Here is a 22,799-nt window from a genome sequence, read left to right as displayed (position 1 = left end):
GCTTCATATGGTTCATTTTCTTTCAAATCTAAATGCAGAACTTTGCTTTTAGGCTGGTAAGATTTCCCCTTGTCAGTTTCGATTGTCATTTCCTCCTGCTTTAGCTGGGTAAAACTCCCCTACTGCTCTGAAAGTTCCAGAGGAGCCCATCTGATTCACAAGTTATTTTGTCTGCTGGTTCTCCAGAACACATGGACCCTTTTAAAGGCGAGTGTAGTGCTCAAAGCTGTGAGCTGACCGTACCCCAGCTCCCTCCCCACCACCTCTGAACCCTTGGTTTTCTCCTCATTAAGAGAAGGCAAAGCTAGACCAGGAGAGCTGTGTGATGGCTGATACACCTGGACAATTTATTAGATTCCACGCCTGGCCTTAGTGTGTGACTTTTCAACCCATCCCCATGTTACGTGCAGGAATCCTGGGTCCCAGGGAAAGGAATGGACTAGAACCAAGGCTCTGGGCTTAGTTAGCAGCTTCGGAAGATCTGTCTTAGATCAGAGATCTCTGTGACCCCTATCTCCTTCCCTGGAGAAGTGCTGTTTACTCAGCCCCTTAGAGATGAAGTTGAAGCAGTTATTGCTTTAATAAAGATTTAATAAAGATTCTATTCCCTACTTCATTGTCCCCTGGCATGGCCATCTCAGCAGCACAGGACAGAGGTTCCATCTAGGTTTTTTATCTCGGAGCAGAACTTCTCCTTCGACACGGTGCCTTGGTAACCAGCCGGCTGTGAGCTGGGCAAGTGACAGCCAGCTAGCAGCATCTCCTCTTCCTGTCCTAGAACTAGCAGATTTTTCTTCTGGCAGCCTAGGTGATGATGGCCTTCCTGAGGATTTCCCTGGTGTAAGAAGTCACGAGAGGGACTTCCCTGGTGGTCCAGTGGCTAGGACTCCACGCTCCCAATGCAGGGGGTCCAGGTTCATGCCCTGGTCAGGGAACTAGATTCCACATGCCACAACTAAGATCTAAGGTCCTGTGTGCTGCAACTAAGACCGGATACAGTCAATAAATAAAATAAATATTAAAAAAAAAGAAGTCACGAGAATCCCAATTTGTCAAAGACTTGTCAGAAGAGGATGCCAATTATAGATTTCCTGTTGAGTGTCTTGTTGAGGCTCAAAGCCTAAGCATTAGCAGTCAAGATGTGTGCGTGCATGCGTGCTAAGTTGCTCAGCTGTGTCCGACTCTTTGTGATCTCATAGACGGTAGCCCTCTCTGCGCCTCTGTCCATGGGATTCTCCAGGCAAGAAAGCTGGAGTGGGTTGCTGATGCCCTCCTCCAGGGGATCTTCCCAACCCAGGGATTGAACCCACAGCTCTTATTTCTCTTGCGTAAGCAGGTGGGTTCTTTACCACTAGTGCCACTATGGAGCCTCTTTTCCCCTTTTCTCCCTGGTAAGCCACCAGTTTATCTCTGGTGAAAAAGACGTAGGTAAGATTGATTTTGTGCAAAGTCAAGTTCATTCTCACCTGCTCCTAAAGCGATTTCAGATGGATTTCAGAGGGAAATAGTTTTTAGTTTATTACTAGATACAAAGTTAAAGTCATAGGCTATATAGTTTAAAAGTTCTTGCCCTTGGAAATAATCTTTGAAGACAGGATGGAAAGGGAAGCGTTTGGTGTGGTGTTGAATGGAACAATCTGCCTTTACCGGGTGTGCCCACTCTCATAGCTGCGGGTGAAGCAGGCCCTCAAATGCTGAACAGAGGCAGGGAGCCCGTGGACCTGAAGAGTTGGGTTAACAGGCTGAGATTTTTCTTCTGCTTCCTGAAGATTGCTTTAGTTGTCATCTTATGTTGTCCTTAAGCTTTCAAAAGTTTTATGATTTTGTAAAATTAGGAGTACAGTACAAAATTTTTTTAGTTAAAAAGAAAAACGTTACCCTAAGTCCCATCAATTGCTGTTAACATTTTGATATATTTCCTTCCAGACTTAATTGATTTTTATGGAGAAAAAATATTTGTTTAAATATGGACATACTATTACCGTCCATGGAATTCTCCAGGCCAGAATACTGGTGTGGGTGGCTGTTCCTTTCTTCAGGGGATCTTCCCAACCCAGGGATTGAACCCAGGTCTCCCACATTGCAGGCGGATTCTTTACCAGCTGAGCCACCAGGAAAGCCTAAGAATACTGGAGTGAGTAGCCTATCCCTTTTCCAGAGGATCTTCCTGACCCAGGATTCGAACTGGGGTCTCCTTTATTAGCTGAGCTACCAGGGAAGCCCATAATTGATTTTTATGGAGAAAAAAATTTTTTGGTTAAAATGCAAGGTTGTAATCTACAAAGCTACAGTGTTTTATGCCATCTTTCATTCCTAAAACCTCTTCACGTGTTATTCTAAATGCTTCATACATACTTTCTGGGATGGTTCAGTGTCCCCATGATCTTAATCTTTTTGGATATGTAAGTAATCCCCTCGTAAATTTTTTTTTTTACTGTTAATAAGTTAAATTGATTTAAGTGCTTATCATGTGCCAGGCGCTGTGCTAAACCCTTTACACGATACCGTCAGTTCTGCTGTAATGTAAATGCCTTCCTAAAAACCCCTAAACTGTGCAGATTCATGCAGTAAAAATCAGAAGCCTTGTGAGCAAATGGGGATAAGGGTACAACACTCAAAAACTTCACCAACAAACTAGAAGAAATAAAGATTGCCTAAAAAAACAAGTAGCAGAGTTTTATACAAGTTTTGTGGATAAGAAATATAGAATTATGGGGACTTCCATGGCGGTTCAGTGGCCAAGACTCTGCACTCTGAAGTTAGGTGGCAAATTGGACCCCCATATGGGACGGGTGTGTCTCAAAGGTTGCTGACAGGCGTCTGAGGGGCCTGTGCCCTCTGTGTGTATTCGTTTGCGTTGGGTCACTTGGGTGAAGTTTTCTGCGTTTACCTCGTGTTTCTGGCAGACAACACATAAGCAGATGTGAATTTAGCATTTTGATAAAATTGTTCCCTGATACATCAGTGGTATTGGAACAAAACTGACATTTTTAAAAAGTAAGCATTATAGCAAAACTGACTGTATATTTTAAATCATCCTTTAGGCTTAACTCCTGGAAGGGAATTATTCTGTGGAAGGAGTGATGCTTCTTTGAGCGTGATTTTTAAAAGAAAATGAGATAAGTTCCTAGCAGCCCCTTTGCCCCCTCGCCCTCACTAAGGGCCATTCCCCCGAGTCCTTTGGGAACCCGGGGCCTTGGCAGTGGCTGCCCTCCGGGTGGGGACCTCAGGTACCCTCTGCTCAGAGAGCCATTGTTAACCCTGGGGCCACATCCTGCCCCTCCGCCCAGTTCAGACAAAGCTGAGGTTCCCGCCCTCCCCAGCCTGGCAGCTCCTTTCACCTCGACTCTGCCTGAATTTAAAGCCTGGGTTTCCGCTTCCTCCAGGGGCTGCCCAGGTCTCCCTCATCCCTGTGCACCTCCCCTTCGCCTCCGGAAAGAGCTCTGCCCCCAGGCTGTAACCTTATTTCCGCTCAGCCTAGTGTTTTTAAACACAAGTCCTTGCTATTGTGAGTGGGTTCCTGGCTGGGTCCGAAAACCAAGGTTACCCGAGCTTCCTGGGGATGTCGCCTGCCCACGGGGTCTAAAGTGGCAGATTTTGCATTGACCTCGCACCGTCTGGGTCTAGAGCAGCTAAGCAATTGCTCAGCCAGCCCTCACCTCCACCCAGTGTCCCCTGGCTTCCTAAAGTTACTTGGACTAGGGGAATATCTCTGTTGTTGGGTCTGAAATAATTTGTGTAAACCACTTAGTCCAGGATGCTGGAAAAGCTTGCATGGGTGTTATCCATTAGCATGTAAATAAGATAAATGAGTGGAGAGTTGACTCCCCCCACCCCCCACCACTGGCCCCGTTTTTTTTTTTTTTTTTTTTGACCCTGGTGCATGGCATGAGGGATTCTAGTTCCCTGACCAGGGATCGAACCTGTGCTCCCTGCAGGGGCTGCCACCAGAAAAGAGCCTGGGATGGGTCACTCCCAGGCCCAGCTGCTGCCAAGGGCGTGGAGCAGGAACGTTAAAGGACGCAGTTGGGGCTCAGGAGGATCTGGGTTGCACCTCCAAACAAGTGACTCCCCCTTCTGAGCCTCCAGACTCTTATCTATAAAACAGAGGCGATGATTTGAAGGATAAGATACTTAGAAAGGTGTAATACATTCAGCACCTGATCCCCACCCAGGAAGTGGGCAGGAAAGGAAGATGGTTCATTATTGCTGATGCTCTTGCTATGAAACAAAGAAGGTCCCGACCAGTTACTGCAGCTAAGCTGGGGGCAAACAGAAGGACTTCAGTGTTAAGAGCTTGTTCGTTGTGCCAGGCTTCCCACCTTGGCACTACTGACATCTGGGGCAGCTCCTCCTTTGTCATGGGGGCTGCCTGTGTGTTGTAGGATGTTAGCAGTATCTCTGGTTTCTGCCTACAAAATGACCCCACTGCCAGCACCTGCCTCTCCTGCCCCCATCTGAGGCGGCCAAAATGCCTGGGCAAGGCCACATGTCCCCTGGGGGCAAGAGCGCTCCTGTGGAGCGCTGCTGCCTCCTACAAACAAATGTGCCTGGATTCAGCTCCGCAAACAGCCATGCGCACCTGTGTTTGTCACAGGTGTGTGATGCAAGACTTGGGCCTGGCAGCCAGGCAGACCTGACTTTGAATCCTGGCTGCCCTACTTAGCCGCTGTATGAAGTCAGGTGAATGGCTTGCCTCAGTTTCCCCATGTGTTTGGTGGGGCTGAGACCAACGCTCACTCCACTGAGCAGCTGGGAGAATCAGATCAGTAGCTTGTAGGCACACAGGATGAGCCAGCTACCCACCTAACCTGATGCTTTCAAGGCCACATGGGGGTGGAAAGGAAGGTTCTGCCTGGCAAGAGAGTTGTATCAGGACCACGATGGGACTGGCGGTGAGAGGGGACAGCTTCCGCTGGACAGGGCGGGTGAGGTGGGGACAGGACAGACAGACAGACAGAGGGAAGGAAGCCCAGGCCAGGAGAGAGCCAGGCAGCGAGGCCTCAAGTTGTCCCCGGGTGGCCCTTGAGTGTGATAGGGCTTGTGGACTGGTTTGTGTGACTCGCATGATGGCTGAACCAAATTTGAAGTGATTGCCAGCATTTTGAAATCATGAGCGTTCACATAAAAGCCCTGATCAGATATGCTGATATGGCCCGGCATGCACTCATGCAGGGTCATGTCTGCTGGAAGTGAGGAGAATGTCCAAGGGGAATGTAACAGGAGCCACGCACACAACTTAAAGTGTTCTAGTAGGCGCACTCCAACAAGGAAAAACATCAGGAGAAGTGAATTTTAATAGTACTGGTTACCCCAGTATATATCCAAAGTGCTATCATTTCAGCATGTAATCAACACAGAAAGAGATATTTAAAGTTCTCATTACATGCAAAGCCTTTAAAATCTGTGTATTTGGCTTTTACACTGCATCTTGCTGTGGTCCAGCCGTGGTTCAGATGCTCAGTAGTGGCCTTGGCTCGGTACTGGGCAGCATATATCTGGCTTCTACTGTCTTCTACCACTGTGTGCCCTCCCTGACCCGCTGTACGTATTTCATTTGCCTCCTCAAGTCCTGTGGTCAGTGTATTATTTGGGAGCTGGGCTTGGCTTTGGGGAACTGGCCAGTTCGGGCCAGGTCTAGAGTAGTGTGTGGGGGCCAAGTGAAGAGCGCCTTGGATGGCACGTTCAGGAATGTGGACGTCATGGTTACTGTCCTGCCTGCCCTACCTTGCCAGGGTCTGACCCTGTCCTGAGATCAGCCTCGTATAGTATTAGAGGAGAGTGATCTTTGGATAGTTACTGGATGGGGAGTGCTTGGCCCGCACAATTGGGGGATGCCAGATCCAGATGTCCTGGCTGCCCAAGGCCAAGGTGACCACTGATGAGTGGAGGCTGGGCCAGAGTGGCCACGGCCTGGTAACTGGAACCAGGGGTAGTAGGTGGACGTGTGGGAGGGAAGGCCAGAGCAGTGGTTGGAGCCCAGGTCAGACCCCAGGCAGGGAAGTGACTGATGGAAGGTGACCGACCCGAGAAGCAGATGTATGTGGGCATGGAAGGTTCTAGAGAGCTGGGTCAGGAGAGAGCAGAGAGGGTGAGATGGGAAGGGCAGCTCCTGTTTGCCAGGGACCAGAGGTGGTCTGGGCACTTGGGTGTGGTCCTGGAGTTGAAGCCCAGCCCTCTCCCTTGCAGGCTGTGTGGTCCTGGAGAAAAGTACTTACCTATGCCGTGGTTTCATTAGCTACACTATAGGGCTTTTTGTCTGAAATAACCCATGTAAACCACTTAGTCTGGGATGCTGGAAAACCTCATGTGGGTGTTGGCCGTTAGCATGTAAACAAGATAAATGAGTGGGGAGTTGATTTTTTTTTGACCCTGCTACGTGTCATTACAGGATCCTAGTTCCCTGACCAGGGATCAAACCCGTGCCCCCTGTAATGGAAGCAGAATCTTAACCGTGGACTGCCAGGGAAGTGCCCCTCCCTTCTTGTCTATTGTTTATTCTGCTGGACTCTAGGAGACTATTCTCACAGTCCACTAGACCTGTCAGTAGCCTCACCTGATGAAGCAGAGGCCCAGAGAGGGACAGTGACCTGCTCAGCATCACAGAGCTCTTCATGGCAAAGTTGGGACTTAAACCCAGGTATCTCTGGCCAGAAGCCTGTGCCTTTTCTGCTGTGCAGCTTGGAGAGGGGGACAAGGGGGCTTATCGGGAGGAGAGGGCTCACCTGATGAAGCAGAGGCCCAGAGAGGGACAGTGACCTGCTCAGCATCACAGAGCTCTTCATGGCAAAGTTGGGACTTAAACCCAGGTATCTCTGGCCAGAAGCCTGTGCCTTTTCTGCTGTGCAGCTTGGAGAGGGGGACAAGGGGGCTTATCGGGAGGATAGGGTCCAGGGTGCCTTCGCTGTGGTATCTCTGGTGGCGCTGACATTTGTGAGCTCAGGAATGGGCCCTTCTTCCGGCCTGCCTCAGCCTCCACTGGATCTGAGCCCCAGGACGGCGATGGTGGCCTCTCACGCGGAGGAAGTGGTGACGGTCACGGGCAGGGCGAGCAGAGGAAGTGGCAGGGGAAGGGGCTGGCGTGGGGGGAAGCTGGGTGCCCCTGGGGCTCTGACGGGGGTGGGCTGCTGGCGCCCCAGGATCCGAAAGCGCTGAGCACTCCTGTGGGCGGGCGGGGGCGTGTCACAGGGCTGCCTCCTCCTGCCCCTCCTCCCGCCCCTCCGCTCACTCTTCTTTCTCTTCCCCTTTCTTTCTGCTTTCCCCTTTACTACATTTTTTTTCTTCCTTCTCCTATAGGTTTTTTTTTTTTCCTCTTTAATAACAGGCTGTACCAGAACCAGAATCCAGGCCCTAAGGGTGGAGGGTGTGGAGGGACTGAAGACTTAGCATAAGCCAACCTCACCATCTAAGGGAAGATGGGGGCCACTGAGAGGAACTGAAGGAAGCGCAGCCTCTCTGCCTCAGGGCCTCTGCACTTGCCGGTCCTGCTGCCAGCCACTCCTGTGTGGCTGCACAGCTGGCCCCTTCTCATCCTGTGGGTCTCCACTCCCCTGTTCCCTCCTGACCAGGGGCGGCTCCCTGCTGATTTCCTTCAGAGCCCCTGCCACAAACTGGGATTCTCTTGTCCGTCACCTCATTTATTTTCTTTCTTCAGAGGATGTAAAGTCCTGGAGAGCAGGGAGTAATCAGTCCATCTTTCGTGGATAATAGATACGTGGTAGATACTGAGTTCGGAGAAGGCAATGGCACCCCACTCCAGTACTCTTGCCTGGAAAATCCCATGGACGGAGGAGCCTGGTAGCTGCAGTCTATGGGGTCGCTCAGAGTTAGACATGACTGAGCGACTTCACTTTCACTTTTCACTTTCACGCATTGGAGAAGGAAGTGGCAACCCACTCCAGTGTTCTTGCCTGGAGAATCCCAGGGATGGGGGAGCCTGGTGGGCTGCCGTCTATGGGGTCGCACAGAGTCAGACACCACTGAAGCGACTTAGCAGTAGCAGTAGATACTGAGTTAATAACTGCTGCATGAGTGAGTGATGAATAGTGAAGGCCAGTCCTAGCTCCCCACCCGCCCCAGCCAGCACTTGTGATGGGTGCCGGCCCTGAAATCAGTTCTAGGCTTTCTCCTGGCTTCCCCTGCTGTGTGCTGTCTGACCTTGGGAAAGTCACCTCTGCTCTTTGAGTCTCAGTATCTTGAGCTGTAAAACGAGGATCAAAGTAGTGCTTCCCTCAGAGAGTCTGTGAGGATGGAGATGTGTGGCCAGCCCTAACACAGCGCCCAGCGTGGAGGAAGAAGAGTGGATGGGACTGTCATCACCGGTTCTCTGCGGGTTGACCAGGTTGCCTGGCCCAGCTCTCTGAGGATTAACAAAGGCAGAGTCCCCTGAGGCCCCTGGTCCAGCTCCGCTTGTCCGTCACGCTGGAGGCTGCTCCTGGGTAGATGCTGGTGTTCAGGTCTCGGGAATCAGCCTAAAATCTACTGCTGGGTTATTATTATTTAAAGACAATTTTATTTATTTATCGTTGGCTGTGCTGGGTCTTCGTTGCTACGTGGGCTTTCCTCTCGTTGTAGAGAGTGGGGGCTGCTCTCCAGCTGCGCTGCTCCAGGTGCTTACTGAGGGGTCTCCTCTTGTGGACCCAGGCTCTAGGGGCTGCGGGCTTCAGGAGCGGTGACGTGTGTGCTCAGTGGTTGCAGCTCGTGGGCTCTGGAGCACAGGCTGGGTAGTTGAGGCGCGTGGGCTTGGCTGCTCTGTGGCATGTGGGATCTTCCCGGACCAGGGCCGGAACCCAAGTCTCCTGCATTGGCAGGCGGACTCTTGCCCAGTGAGCCCCTAGGGAGGCCCTGCCTCTGTGAGGATGAACGTGGTTCAGTAAAGAGGCTCTTTACTGGCCCCCTTGGGGAAGTTTGCTGCCCGGCAAGTTCTGTGCCCGGCCCGCTGGCCCAGCGTAGGCAGGGCCACCCTGGGTGTCTGGAAGAGCGGCAGTCACGCCCTGGGGAGCAGCCGGCACCGCTGCCTCGCTCCCCTTCACCCTCCTTCCTGGAAAGCTCTGGCCTGGCGTGTCTGGCGTCCCAGACCCAACTCTTGGCCCTCTGAGGAGGTTCCCACAGAGCTGGCTTTGTCGCCCTGACGGAGCTGGCATGCCTCTCTGTTGGGCTTTGAGTTTCCTTCTACCTTCGATTTGCCTCTTGGTCAGCTCTGCTGCCAGACTGGTGAGGCCTAGATCTTTCTCAAGCCTTCTTTTCCCTCGGGTGCCCTTAATACCCCTAGCCCCACTCTGAGGTGACAGCTGGGGCTGAGGAGCAGTGACTGGTGTGCTTCTGTTCATGAGGAATCTGGACCCCAGGTGCCAGTGCCAGCCTCTGTCACTTGTCCTGAGTCTCCAGTCTGTATGCAGGACCGACTCCTGGGGCCAGCAGGGTGTACTTCGGAAGGCCCCGGAACCGCCCCGTGCCTCCTGCAAGAGCCTTCCTCAGAGGCTCCGGACTTGGGGACGCTCTTCACCCTGTGAGTCGCAGGAAGGCTGCTGTCTTCACTGTGTGACTTGGGCTAGTGAAATTATCCCTCTGAGCATCCTCAGCTTCTTTTCCTTCTGGAAAATGGGGAGAATACAGTCCCTCTCACAAGCAGGACCGAAGAGTCTTTGCACCTGTGATCTTATCAGACCAGTTCCCAAGGGCACCCAGCCAGGACTCAGCAGAACTGACCCAGGCGTGGCCTCACATCTCAGACCTATCCAGGGTCCCTGCCTGTGTGACCTGTGAGGGGTGCAGTGGCCCTGCTGTTTGGAGACCTGTCTGGCTGTCTGTAGATCGCGTCTCAGGCTTTTGAATACAGCACATGTGACCAGGATAGACAGTCCAGTGACAGGGGATTGGTTAGATCTGCGGTGGACCCAGCATTCAGTCTGCAGTAGTTGGAGAGAATGCTGTGGAAGAGTGTTTTGCGATCCGAGCAGCTGTTCATGGCATATTGCCAAGTAAAAAGGAGAATGACATATCAGTGTATACAGTTAAATCCCATTTTTGTGAAGTATGCAAAAATATATTTGTGGGGAGGAAAAAAAAAAAAGCATGAGTGAGTTACTGTGGAATGCTCACTATGACTGAGTTCTGCTCCTAGCATCTTTGACGCATTAACTCACTGAATGCTCACAGCAGCCCATGAGGCTGGAACTGTTAACATCTTTGTTGTTCCAAGTAGGAAATGAGGGGCAGAGTGGTTACCTAAGTCCCCTGGGACCACACAGCTGGGAAGTGCTGGCGTGGACTTGCCAGACAAATCTGGGTACATCCATACTGTGGAATCCTGGGAGGAGATACTCCAAGATGCTGAAGGTGGTTATATCTGGGACGATGCCTTGTTTGATTTCCTTCTTGGTAGCATTATATTTTGAAGATGTTCTTTAACGAGTACATAATTCTTTTTTTAAAAATAAGAGTAAGATGTTTTGTCACCATTAAAAGTCTTGATTTTTAAACAGATTCTTGGACTGGTGGGTCATATCCATCAGCCTGTTCAACTTCAACACCTGTTTCATCCCTGGGAGATTTTCCAGAACTCTTGCCTTCACTGTGGATTCTCCATGAGCTTTCCCAATTCAAACCTGCTGTTCTTCAGCATTTTTACTTTTCTAACAAAGGCATCATGGAGTGGATAAAGAGATTTACAGGCCTTTTCTGTGTCTTTTCCAATGTGTCTGGAATCAGTCTGTTGATGACATATTTCAAGTTTTGTCTGCACCTCTTGAGTCATGATTTCCATCATCTTATGGATCTGGCAGACCTGCTGGTGCTGGGCATAGGAGATCTTCCAAATCTGATTGTTGCATTTTTCAGTAAAACCCACACAGAATAGGTGAAGCAGATAACCCTCGGTAGTCTTGACATCACTGTGAATTTCAGTCACGGTCTGCCCTGTTTTGATCATGAAACACGTTTTATAAAACGTGGGTAAGATCCATGCCGTGGCTATTAGTCAGGCAGTTTTTTTGCTCTGAACATCCTCAGTAGTTAGCTTGAATTTTCTAAATGCAGCTTCATGATTCTGCAGATCAGCAAAGCTCACTTCAAAAACACAACTCTTGGAACTTCTCTGGTGGTCCAGTAGCTAAGACTCCATGCTCTCAATCCAGGAGTTCCTGATCAGGGAACTAGATCCCACATGCTACAACTAAGACCCAGCACATCCAAATAAATAAAAATCAATGTTAAAAAAAAAAAAAACCCAAAACACAACCCCTGAGGCTGTCAGTGCGATTTTGTCTGCTTGAGTTCTCGTGACTCATGTTCCCCAGCATTTCTTGTATTCAGCGTTGCTGGTGCTTTCATGGCATAGCAGTCTTTCTTAGCAAACGGGTCAATCACTTTCCTCTTGGCTCCCTTTTTACCTCCTTTCATAAGGCACTTGTTCTTGGTGACCGCCATGGTGCTGCTCAGAGAGCCAAAAGGTACATAATGCTTTTGGAATAATAATAATTAAAAAAACCAGCACGCACAGATTGTTAATTGAAACCACAGGGCAGCCTCAACTCCTCTGAGATTTGGGACTGACTGGAAAACAGGGTTGATAAGAGTACGTGACTCCCAGGTCGTGGTGGAGATTGAGTGAAGTGCCTGGCCTGGTGCAGGGAGCATGTTGTTGCTCAGTCGCTAAGTTGTGTCCCGCTCTTTGCGACCCCATGAACTGTAGCCCGCCATACTTCCTGGTCTTTTGCTGTCTCCCAGAGCTTGCTCAAACTCATGTCCATTGAGTCGATGGTGCCATCCAATCGTCTTAACCTCTGTCATCCCCTTCTCCTCCTGCCTTCAGCCTTTCCCAACATGAGGGTCTTTTCCAGTGAGTCAGCTCTTCACATCAGGGCCTGGATAAAGGTGCTTCCTTCCCCTGTGCTCGTGACCCCAGGCTGCCCGCCCCCGCCCGTGGCTCAGCACTCTGCCCTCTGAGTAGAGGGAGCTTGAGACTGGTGGGAGCAGGAGTCTCAGGAGGCAGAGCCCCTCTCACCTATCCCACTTCCTCTATCAGTGGTCCACGGGGTTGGGTTCCCTAGCACTTTGGAAGATCTGAGAGCCGAAAGCTCCCACATCCCCAGCCAAGTTGGCCAGGTTGCGTGGGTTTTTGGCCAAGGCCTTGGTGTGGTATCTTCAGGGCTGATCCTGTTTGGGTTTTACTGTTTTATTTGCTGGCCCAGAAGGGTTCTGAGGCTCAGCATTTCCCTGCTGTGCCAGCATGGCCTGCCAGGGTTCTCTTCCCCGAGGGAGTGAGAGATTGAATGCCTGTCTTTAAAGCCGTGTCACTCTCTGCTTTTGTGCTTCATGCTCTTGGCCCTCCTTAAGTGTCACTTGTTCTGAAACTCAGCCGTTTCGTTTCTCACTGAACTGAAACTTGGCCTGGCGATTATTGATCAGGAAGTGGTTTCCTGTCATTAACTGTGTATGTCCTGGCCCAGCCAAAGGCTTTGGCTCCCCCAAGGTAAAGAGGGCCTATCTTCCAAAACCAGAGACCAGATTAGATTCAGGAATCTCAGTGTGTTAAGGAGACAGTGGACTTCTTGTCGCTTTCCTTTCATACTTGGAGGGCCTTACTTCTGTCTGTTTACAAGGAGATACACACACCAATTCATCCACCCATCCATTCATCTACCCATCCATCTATTATTTTAAAATACATATTGGCCAGATAGAGCAACATAAATAATAATATTAATAATTAACATTATTAATAATACATTGGTGAACAAGATAAACGTGGTTTTAGGCTTTTAAAAACCAGAAGTACACAGTGCCAGGTGAAGGCAGTAACACCCAGCCCAGCAGGCTGGTGTTCATAGGAGCCAGCAACAAGGTAGTCTCTGGTGCCTTTGGGAAGAGAGGAAGATTTGATGATGGTTTACTCCCTAGACATACCTTCATTCCTTTATCCCTCTCTCTCGTACCTCTCTTCTCCCATCCACTGATTCTTCCTCTTACTCAGTGTGTCATTCATCTGTCAGTCTGTCCATCTCTCCGTCAGCCCATTTGCTCATCTTCCCATCCACCCACCCACTTATCCATCCATCCTCCCACACACCCATCCTTTCATACACTCTCCCTCCTACCCATTTTCCCACCCATCCATCCATCCACAGTATAGTATTCTATACATCTATACATACGCCCATAACACCCACCCGCTTCCTGTTTGTCCATCCACTTTCCCATCTGCCCAGCCGTTCTCTCATCTCATATACCCACCACCCATGTTCCCATCCACCCACTGGCTGTTCTGGAACAGGTTGTATGGGATAGAACAAGACGAATCAGAGATGGGCTTTAGCTTTGCAGGACTCACAGTCAGGTCAGAGAGAGAATCTGTGAACACAAAGGACTGTGGAGGACTTCCGTGGTGGTATGGTGGTTAAGAATCCACCTGCCAATGCAGGGGACACAGGTTTGATGCCTGGTCCGGGAAGATCCCACAGGCCCCAGAGCAATAAGCCTGTGCACCACGCCTGCTGAGCTCGTGCTCTAGGGCCTGTGCTCTGCAACGAGAGAGGCCACCGCGGTGAGAGGCCCTGCAAGCAGACAGTAGCCCCATTCACCAGGAGTAGAGAAAGCCCATGCACAGCAACAAAGACCCCAGATAAAAAAAGGACTATGGCACCAGGTGGACTGTGATGAGAGCCCTAGTAAGGTGTGAAGAAGTTCTAGCAGAGGATGGGAGCTGGGGTTCTGGGAACATCTCACGGAGCAGGCTGGGGTTGAGTTAGACTGTGGAGTGGTTAAACACGGCTATGGCGAAGGCACTCCCCATGGAGGAAGGAGCATCAAGCAAGGCCTGGAAGTAGGGGGCCTCAGGCATTGGCTGTCGCAGGAGGGGATTGCAGGGGAGCAATGGGGTCCTGGAAGAGTGGAAGGGGCAGATCACCAGGGCCAGGGGCGCCAGGCCCCGGAATTTGGGCTTTATCACGTCGGCAGCAGGGAGCCATTGAGGGTTCATCCTAAGAGGGTCTCCGGTAGAAGGCAGCGAGGGAGACGGGAGAAAGGGACTGGTGTACACAGCCGCTGGGCAGGAGCTCCTGGAGATTGTCCTCTGGAGGGGAAAGCGCACCAGGCATAGGGTTGGACCTGAGTGGAGTCCTGGCAGCCACTTCCTAGCTGTGTGACCTGGGCCAAGTCACCCTCCCTACCTGGGCCTGTTTCCTATTCAACAGGAGGAGATGGCAGGGCTTTGCGTCTCTTGTGGACCCATGCTGGCTAAGGTGGGATACTTCTTATCCTGCCTCAAGAGGCCATAGGAGGCCTCGGCAGGCCCTTTGGCATCTTGGCCCCCAAGGACTCAAGCCTCGCGAAGGCGGGGCTGCGGTGCTGTGGCTCCACTCTGCCCCCTACTCATGCCTGCCAGCCCAGGGCAGTGGCAGCGTCTGAGCCCGAGGCTACGACTGCCACCCATCCTGTCCGTGGCCCGTGGACCACCCTGCTCGAGTTGATGTTGAGCCCTTCCCTTACACGTGGCGGGTTTCACTGTGACCCTGGTTTCCTCCAGGGCCCAACTTCCTCCTTCCTTAATTGAGAGTTGAAGGTTTCCCCACGATTGGTGACCGTTGTCACCACGCAAAGATTGACTGTGTGCAGGCAGGGACAGCCCAGCTGGACACTGTGGGGCGCAGACCAGCCCCTCCTTGGCTCCAGTGGCCTCAACCTCTCTGGACACAGGCCTGGCTTGGTGTCCAGAGTCAGTCAGGGGGACGAGGGAAACAGAGACTTTTCGCCTTGACTGCTCCTTTCTTTGGCTCTGACCCGCTGGCCGTGGCTGCTCATCTGACAGGTCAGCTGCGAGCCTTTGCTCACGCCTGCTGCCCAGCCAGGTTGCTAGGCAACCTCACAACTGATCCCCACCCAAGGTTCTTCTACCCCCTGTCTGCACTCAAGCCTTTTGTTCCTTCCTAGAAAAAGAAATGCGTGTTTTTGAGACTGGAGCTGGTACACTCGAGTGCGGTGGATGCTCCCTCACCTCTATGAGAATGCCTTTTCTGCCAGGCGCAGCCTCAAGTGCAGGGCTGCCCACTTAATAGAACTTTCTGCAGTGATGAGGCTGTTCTGTATCTGCTCTGTTCTGTATGGTAGCTACTGTTCACTGGGGTTAATGTAACTGGGAAACTACATTTTAAGTTTCAGCACCTGAGGCTAGTAGCTACCATCCTGGATAGTGCAGTTCAGGGGAGTTCCTGAGAGGACAGGTGCTCATCCCTGGAAGCGTTTAAAGCAAGTTCTGGATGAAAGAGCCACTTTCTGTGCCTCAACCCCAGTCTGTCCTCACCAAGACCCCTGTGGCTGATTGCTGATGTCCATTGAGTGAAAATCACCTTTAGAAACCACTTGGATTCCTTAATCTGTGTTTCAGAACCTCCTTGTCCAGAAAGTGAAGTGTGAAAGTGTTAATCGCTCAGTTGTGTCCGACTCTTGGTGACCCCATGGGCTGTAGCCCGCCAGGCTCCTCTGTCTATGGGGTTCTCCAGGCAAGAACACTGGAGTAGATTGCCGTTCCCTTCTTCAGGGAATTGAACCTGGGTCTCCTGCATTACAGGCAGATTCAGTTATAGCTTAGCTATAATTTTATCATCCAGCTTCATTTACTTATTATTATGGCTTAATTATCTTTTTCTTATTACTGTATTATTTTCCTATTTATCATTTTAAAGGATTGCTTAATATCCCACTAAGTTAATTTAACCATCATCCTTGGGTTGAATATTTAGGTTATTCCCTCTTTGTTTGCCATTATTGTGGACTAATGTGAATTGGACCCTCGTACACTTTCTTTGTTGTCTTTTTCGGAATTATTTCCTGGCCTTAAATTCTCAGGAGTGAGTGCTAATCGGCTTAAAAGGTATCTTCTGGGCTCTGAAAATCTGTTGCCAATTTTGATCTTGATGAGATTGAATCTGTCTATATTCTCATCAGTAATGAATTTGCCTATTTTAGCATTTGTTTGCTTACCAGCATTGGAGGTTGTCATTTTTCCTTTTTTGTTAGTTTAAAAGTGTAATGTGACTTTCTCTGCTTCTGGGGAGGAAGAGTCTTGTGGCGGAAGAATCTGTCTGCCTGGGGCCTGTTAGCAACTGCATTTCCCATGTGGGTTGCTGATCCCATTTTATCCGTCAGGCCCTCTGAGAAGCCTCAGTACAGGTCACTTTGTAGATGATGGTGCCGTTGGGAGTGAAGGTGGTTCTCATTACACAAGTGTTGCATGGTGGAGTATTTTCATAAGTGTCTGCTGTCTGCTGGAACAGCCCCAGAGTTGGGGGGCTCATTTCCTTTTTGGTGGCAAAAGACAGTCATCCAAAAGGGAGTCTAAGGGCAGGGCCTGCTTCAGGATCGGCTGGCTCCAGGTGTCCCACTGACCCTCAGCGTATGTCTTCCTCCATTGTGGCCTCCCTGGTCTTGGCCTCATCCTCAGGCAGGCTCTCCAAAGGGGTGGCAAGATGGGCTGCAAGACCCTCTAGCCTTCCCATCTTACAGTTTAGCAACCCAAGAGAAAGAAAAAAAGATGTATTTGGTGATAAGTTTAGCAAAAAATTAAAAAAAACAAAACAAAAGACCACTTGGGTACAACCCTGTTGGCCTGCCACTGGGTGTGACTGAGAGGGTCAAGACTGAGTGGCTGGGCTGGGCTGTGTGCCAGGACTGGGTGGGCTCAGCCCATCACGAATCTCTTGCACGAAGAGTGAAAGAGAGGCAGTTCCCAAAAGCAACTGGTGCTGTGAGTCCTCAGAGGAAAACGGATGCAGGCCAGTCCCCCTGCTGCCCCGCTTTAGGATTCATTTCCAGGCAGCTCCATGGGCTCCCAGGCCTGAAGTGAGTGGGGCCCCGGGAACAGGAACCCCTCCACCCCCCGCCAGTCAGGCCCTTCAGCTTTTGTGCTCTCGTTTACTCTGTTTGGTTCTGCAGATAATGCAGTCACCGCAGACTGCACTCTGGGCACTGCATAACCTTCACAAACTCAGTTTCCCCAGCTGCAGACTGGGGACTGGGAGCTGGGGTTTGAGAGGGGCGACTGACGTTCTTTCTGGTCCCTGTGTTCTGTGATATCAGTCCTTTCCCCGGAGGAGGGGGAGGGCGGGACACAGCGGTCAGCCTGCAGCCAGGAGGGCAGGGACGGCCTGGGGGCCGTCCCCAGCTGGCGGCTGTGTGGGTGACTTCCAGGAAGCCCTCAGCCCCTGGCTGGGCCCCTTGGCTCGGGCGGGGCTTCTGCTGGAAGGGTGGTTCCCGCCTCCTTGGGGCCGCCTGTGCTACACAAGGGGGAGGATTGTTCCCGGAGAGGTGCCTGGGCGGGAAACACAAGTGGCCACTGTGTGTCTGCTCTCAGGGTGTGGGGCGAGGCGCTGGTCACCGCTGGCCAGCACTGCCGGGCTGGGTGGGGGCTCTTGCCGTCCGTCCTTCGCTGGACCCCAGTCTCGCTTCAGTCGGTGGGAGACGGACGTCAGAGGCCACAGATGGCCGTTTGTTCTTTATGTGACTTCTTGTCTGTCAACTCCCACTGTGTCCCATCCACGTGGACAACCTTTAGCTTTCCAGTACCCACCCACTCCCCAAGCTGCCCTCACATCAGACTCTGGAGAGAGCTTGGCTATCATGTCCCCTTTCTCCTACTGCAGAATTTACAGGAACCTCTGGCAAAATGGTCAGGAACATGGACTTTGCAGTCACATGGGCTTCTATTTAACTTCCAGCCCTGCTATTTTACCTGCTCTGTGACCTTGAGCAAATGACTTCACCTCTCTGGGCATCAGTTTTCTTGCATATATAAAATGAGGCTCTTATAGATGTATGTATTCTCAAGTTCCAGACCAAGAGAAGCCAAGCTGCTTTCATCTGCTCCATCCTATAATCTCATGTTAGAACTTAAGGGCAGTCACTGTGTCTTCTTCACCGAATAGTAAACCTGAATGTCCATCACTGTGTTCTCTACAAGTTTTGTGAACCTGAACAGACTTAATTACAATGCAATGATAAATAATGGCCCTAATGTCTACCAAAAGGAGATACAAAATTCAGAAATGCATTTTGAAATGTCAAACAAGGAATAAAACACATTCAGGATAGTTTTAATGTTAGGTATTTTATTATATGGATTTATTCTATGTTATGCATTATTTAATATGTACACATTTATGGTATATGTCTACGTATATATACATAGCTAGTATACTAGTATCTCAGCATATTTGAATACTTTAATTCTTTCTAGGTGAAAGAGTTTACAAAATATCTTTTTTCCTACTGCTTGCTTGTTCACCCTATTTGATTAAAAGTAACAATTTTTGCTGAAAGAAAAAAGAGGCTCTTAATAATACGATGCTCTTGTAAAAATTAATTGAGGGGATCTAGCAGTGTCTTCTTGGACCCTCTCTAAGCTCTGCTACTTTGGAGTTAGTTTCGCTTTCAGGCTCCCCTGGGAGCATGATGACCTGGCAGCTTGACTATGGTAGGCAATGCCAGAGGCTAGCAGTGAAAGAGAGCTTAGGGCAGTCTTGTGAGATTGCATTTCATTGGCCGACTTGATCACATGTCTGCCCTTGAACCAATCACCGTGGTAAGACGGAATGCATTGTACTGACTGGACGGCATAAATCATCTACCTGCTTCTAGATATGGTGATGGGATCAGCCCCATTACAGCTTGGGGATGGGGAATGAGAATGGGTTGGCTCCTCTGAAGAAAGATCAGGGGAGGGTGAATTATGTTATGGAAGGGCAATAATTCCAACCTTTAGGAAGAAATTCTTCAGTGGAAAAGTGCTTCACAAATAATAGGCACTCCGTAAATGATGCTTGAATGAATGAATGGGGAATAAGCTGATTCCCACCAGCCTAGTGTAGTAAAGAACACTGAACTGGGAGTAAGACCACTGCGGCTCCCAGTCCTGGGTGGGTCCTGATATCTCTCTGAGCCTCAGTGTGCTCATCTGGGAAATGGGCGTGATGGCTGATACCTCACTCCTGGGCAGATTAAATCCTGGCTCTCTAGTCCTCTGCAGCTACCAAGCACTCTGACAGTGAGTGGTTGCTATTGGCTGTGGTTGTTGCTTATCTTTAGCAAAGGGAGGTGGTGCAGGGAACACTGGGCCCTTGCCAGGACAGGCATGCTGAGAAGTGGTGTAGAGCTCAGGCTCTCTGAGATAGGCAGGCTGGAATTTGGATTCACCCTTCACTGCCCCCATCTGCTGTGTGACCTGAGGCATTTACTGTGACTCTCTGAATCTGTTTCCTCATCTGTACACTGGGAATGCTGGTATTTGTCTCTAAGGGCTGTGTTGAGGATGAAGTGAGAAATCCTATTTAAGGCCTGTCCCAGCACATAGTGAGTGCTCAGACGGTGTTAACTGTTTTATGATCAGCGATCATTACTCCTCTGTGGCCTTCAGGTGATAAACTCCTGCTGCCTTCTGCACACTGGCACTTGCCCTCTGCCTCTATGAGGATTCAATTATGAGCTGCTGATCTTCAGCATCCCCTGGGGGAGTGCAGAGTGGATATCAGAAACCAGGCACTCTGTGCACTGGGAACAACTGGCAGAACAGGTCTTCAGGTAGATGTTTCCAAGAGACAGTTTTATGAGTAAAATCTTGCATCTTCTCGTATCTAGAAAAGCACTAAAATCTTTCATGGTGACATCAGTTTTTCGTGACTAGCAGAGATCTTCTGCCAAAAATATGTGCTTGATTGCACGTACTCCTCTTTCACCAAAATCACATACATACTGGCCTTCCCCCGGCCTCCTTGGAGCTGTCTGAAATGCTGTCTCCCGGGCTATAGTCCTCATTTTGCCCCAAATAAAACTTAGCTCACAACCCCCACGTTGTGTGTTTTTTTCAGGTGACACTGCCTTAACCAGGCTATTAGAGCATTTAATTTGGCCAGGTCACTTCGTGTGCCGTGGTTGTTGCCAGCCCTGTCCTGGCAGGCTCTGGGTCTCTGTGAAATCAGAGAGAGGTGCTGGGGCGGGCGTTCTCAGTGTCGATGTTGGCGCCCCGCCTGAGGCTGGACCCTGCGGTCAGTGCTGCCCTTCAGGGTGGAGAGCAAGACAGGTTAAATGCTGTCCCAGAAAACAGCCCCTGCCTGGGCCTCTTCTACCTGCAGGAGAGGAGTCCTTTAAAGGAAACCCAGGAAAAGGTGACTGTAGCCTCCTTTGCCAGCTCTCAGGAGTGAAAGATGGATGAGGGAAGGCAGCCTTTGCTAGCTTAGCTCTCCCTGTGCTGCTGTGGCAGGGGACCAGGAGGGCGTGGCCACGGGGGTTGCCTCAGTCACCTGGCTCTCGCTGTAGCTGCTTGCGAAGCCCTCTACTGTCTTTTCTGTAGATGAGCAGAGTGGGCCTTAGCTTTGCTTCTGGATCTGGACAGGAGGAGGAGCGTGAGTGCTGCACTGTGAAAGGATTTTGATGGTCTTCTAGGGGGACAGAAAAAATCAGCTCTACAAGAAATGAAAGGGCAGGCACATCATCAGTTAAGTGTGTGTGTGTGTGTGTGTGTGTGTGTGTGTGTGTGTGTGTGTGAGAGAGAGAGAGAGCGCGCGCTCCTGATTGCTTAATTGTTGAGAGAGAGAGCGAGAGAGAGCCTAATTGCTTAATTGATGAATTTCTAAGGCGTTCCAAGCAAGTTTTCAAAACTGAGTTCAGGGGAGGACCTGACCCAGGGAGGGCTGGGTGAGCAGGGTGATGTCTAGGATCCACGATGGCCTCAAGGAATGGCCCCACATGAAAGTCTGTTCCCTGAACCGAGCTCCCGGGCCAGACGTGGAAGGTTCCCTAGACCACGTGGCCACCAGGAGTGCCGACCTGGGAGCGGGGCTGCCTGTGTTCCTGTTCAGCCCCGTCACCCAAGTTGCTGGGGCTCTGCCTCAGTCTCCTCATCCGAGGTAACAGTTGCACCTACCTGGCAGGATGGTTGAGGAGATAAATGAGTGACCACGTGTCGAACTGTAGACAAGTGTCCCATGTGGAGTGGGCCCTTGAGAAATGTGAAAGCGTTATTGTCACTGTGCGGAACCTGCGGACTTGGTGGCTCAGTTAATGGAAACATTTACCTAAACTGAGAATAAATTTACAAATGAGCATAAAAGTTGCCTATTGGCATCACTTCCTTCCTCCCAGTTTCCATGCCCACCCCCCGTAGGCACGCTGTCTCACCGCTGACGGCAGAGATGGGTGTCCCCAGCTGGCCGCTGAGCTGCTTGAGGCCGGGTGGGGGTGGATGTGTCTGCATCGTTGGTACCGCAGGCAGGGCATCTGGTCTCAGAGGCTTCTGCGTTCTGGGGGTGACGGGGACCTTGGAGAGTGGTGTGCAGTGCTAGAATGCTGAAAGTTAGAGGACCTAGCTTCAGATTCTGGGACTGCCCCTCTGGTTCCAGCCTTGTCCCTCTCTCTAGTCCGTAGACTGGGTCACCGTGTGAGGTGACGTGAGTGCCCGTTTGCCGGGGTCCAGCCCCGGCTGATCCAGGGTGTTCGAAGGAGAGACGGCGTAGGCGAGGGTCAGGAAACAACTGCTTAATTAAACGTTAATTAAAGATATAAACAGTAATAGAATGAGGATAGCTCAGTAGGAGAATTCAGTGGAGAAAAGAGGCTGAGTAGCTTGGTTTACGCAGGAGACCAATAAAACTTCAAGACAAGAAGTTTGCACCACTTACGTAGGCCGCAGGCGTCCTTCCATTCTCCCAAAGGAGAGGAGACACTGAGGCCTCCCCGGTTGGATCTTAGAAGCCCAGGCATAATTAGTAAGCATGGTGGGTTCCGCGCTCCAGATGGAGACTCAGCCAGAGTGAGAGAGCGACATGGGGAGACCAGTCTTTAGAGGAACTGATCCCAATTCTTTATTTTCCATGGTCTACTTTTATACACTGAGATGTTATGCAAAAGTCACGCGGGGTCAGCAGTCCTGACTTTTATCAAAGTCAGGTGCTTCATACAAATGTATACAGAGGTCTTAGGGGTGTTACATCATCTTCTGGCCGGGGGGCCTGCTGACAATTTATGACCCTCTCCTTGTGACAGCAGTCAGTCAACCAGGACACTTATTTCTCCAGGGGTGATTCTTCTTAAACAGACGCCACCCAAATAAAGTTACATTCCTATAGGGTGAGTGTGTAGTGGGTTTTAGTTAAGGAAAGAATTTACTTAGCCTAAGGTCTAACGTGATTTATATCAAAGGTTAATACTTATTTCTTCTATATATTCATTAATGTGTGTAAGGGCAGGGGATATGGAGACTTAGCAACAAACATTGGCTCAACAAATGAAAAACCCTTCACCAATACAATTTCTAATCAGCCCACTATACTTATACTAATGGTTTTCTAACTTCTCTAAAGAACCTGTTTTTAGAAGGTTTAAAGCATCTCGTGCCTCTCACGGTTGGGAGGCTGTGAGCAATCACATGTGGCTCGACAAGCCTGTCAGGCAGGCTAGAGAACCTTCAGAGGAGTTCGTAGGTTAAAACACTCCAATCACGCCCAGGAATTATTATTAACTGGAGCTCTAGGTTAACTCCTTCTCCGAAAGAGGTGGTGGGGCACAGCCCCCCGTAAAGTCAGAGGTGTTGGTGAGAGCACAAAGTAGTAAACTAGGCAGGCTCTGGTTATGGGGGTAGATGCTTGAGGATTTCCAGGGGGACTCCTGAGGCTCGATCCCGCCTTTGCGTATGTTGAGCCTCCTTCCTCATGACCTTTGCCATGGGCGGAGTGCCTCACGCCGGCCCCCAACACCCGTTGTCGTCCGCAGGGCGCTGGGTGGCGCAGCTGCCAGCGTTCCCATCGGCTCATGTG

At 50.5% G+C, this 22,799-nt stretch overlaps 1 protein-coding gene and 1 pseudogene across 1 annotated transcript in view; one reads left to right on the top strand and one right to left on the bottom strand.

The window, feature by feature from the left end:
• Positions 1-22,799, top strand: part of STK10 (serine/threonine kinase 10) — a 127,527-nt gene that overhangs the window by 2,259 nt on the left and 102,469 nt on the right. The window lies entirely within an intron of this gene.
• On the bottom strand, positions 10,477-11,427 carry LOC129632858 (40S ribosomal protein S3a-like; annotated as a pseudogene).

Source organism: Bubalus kerabau, chromosome 18 (genome assembly GCF_029407905.1).
Source record: "Bubalus kerabau isolate K-KA32 ecotype Philippines breed swamp buffalo chromosome 18, PCC_UOA_SB_1v2, whole genome shotgun sequence".
Taxonomy (NCBI): domain Eukaryota; kingdom Metazoa; phylum Chordata; class Mammalia; order Artiodactyla; family Bovidae; genus Bubalus; species Bubalus kerabau.
This window is presented reverse-complemented; position numbering and strand designations above follow the sequence as displayed.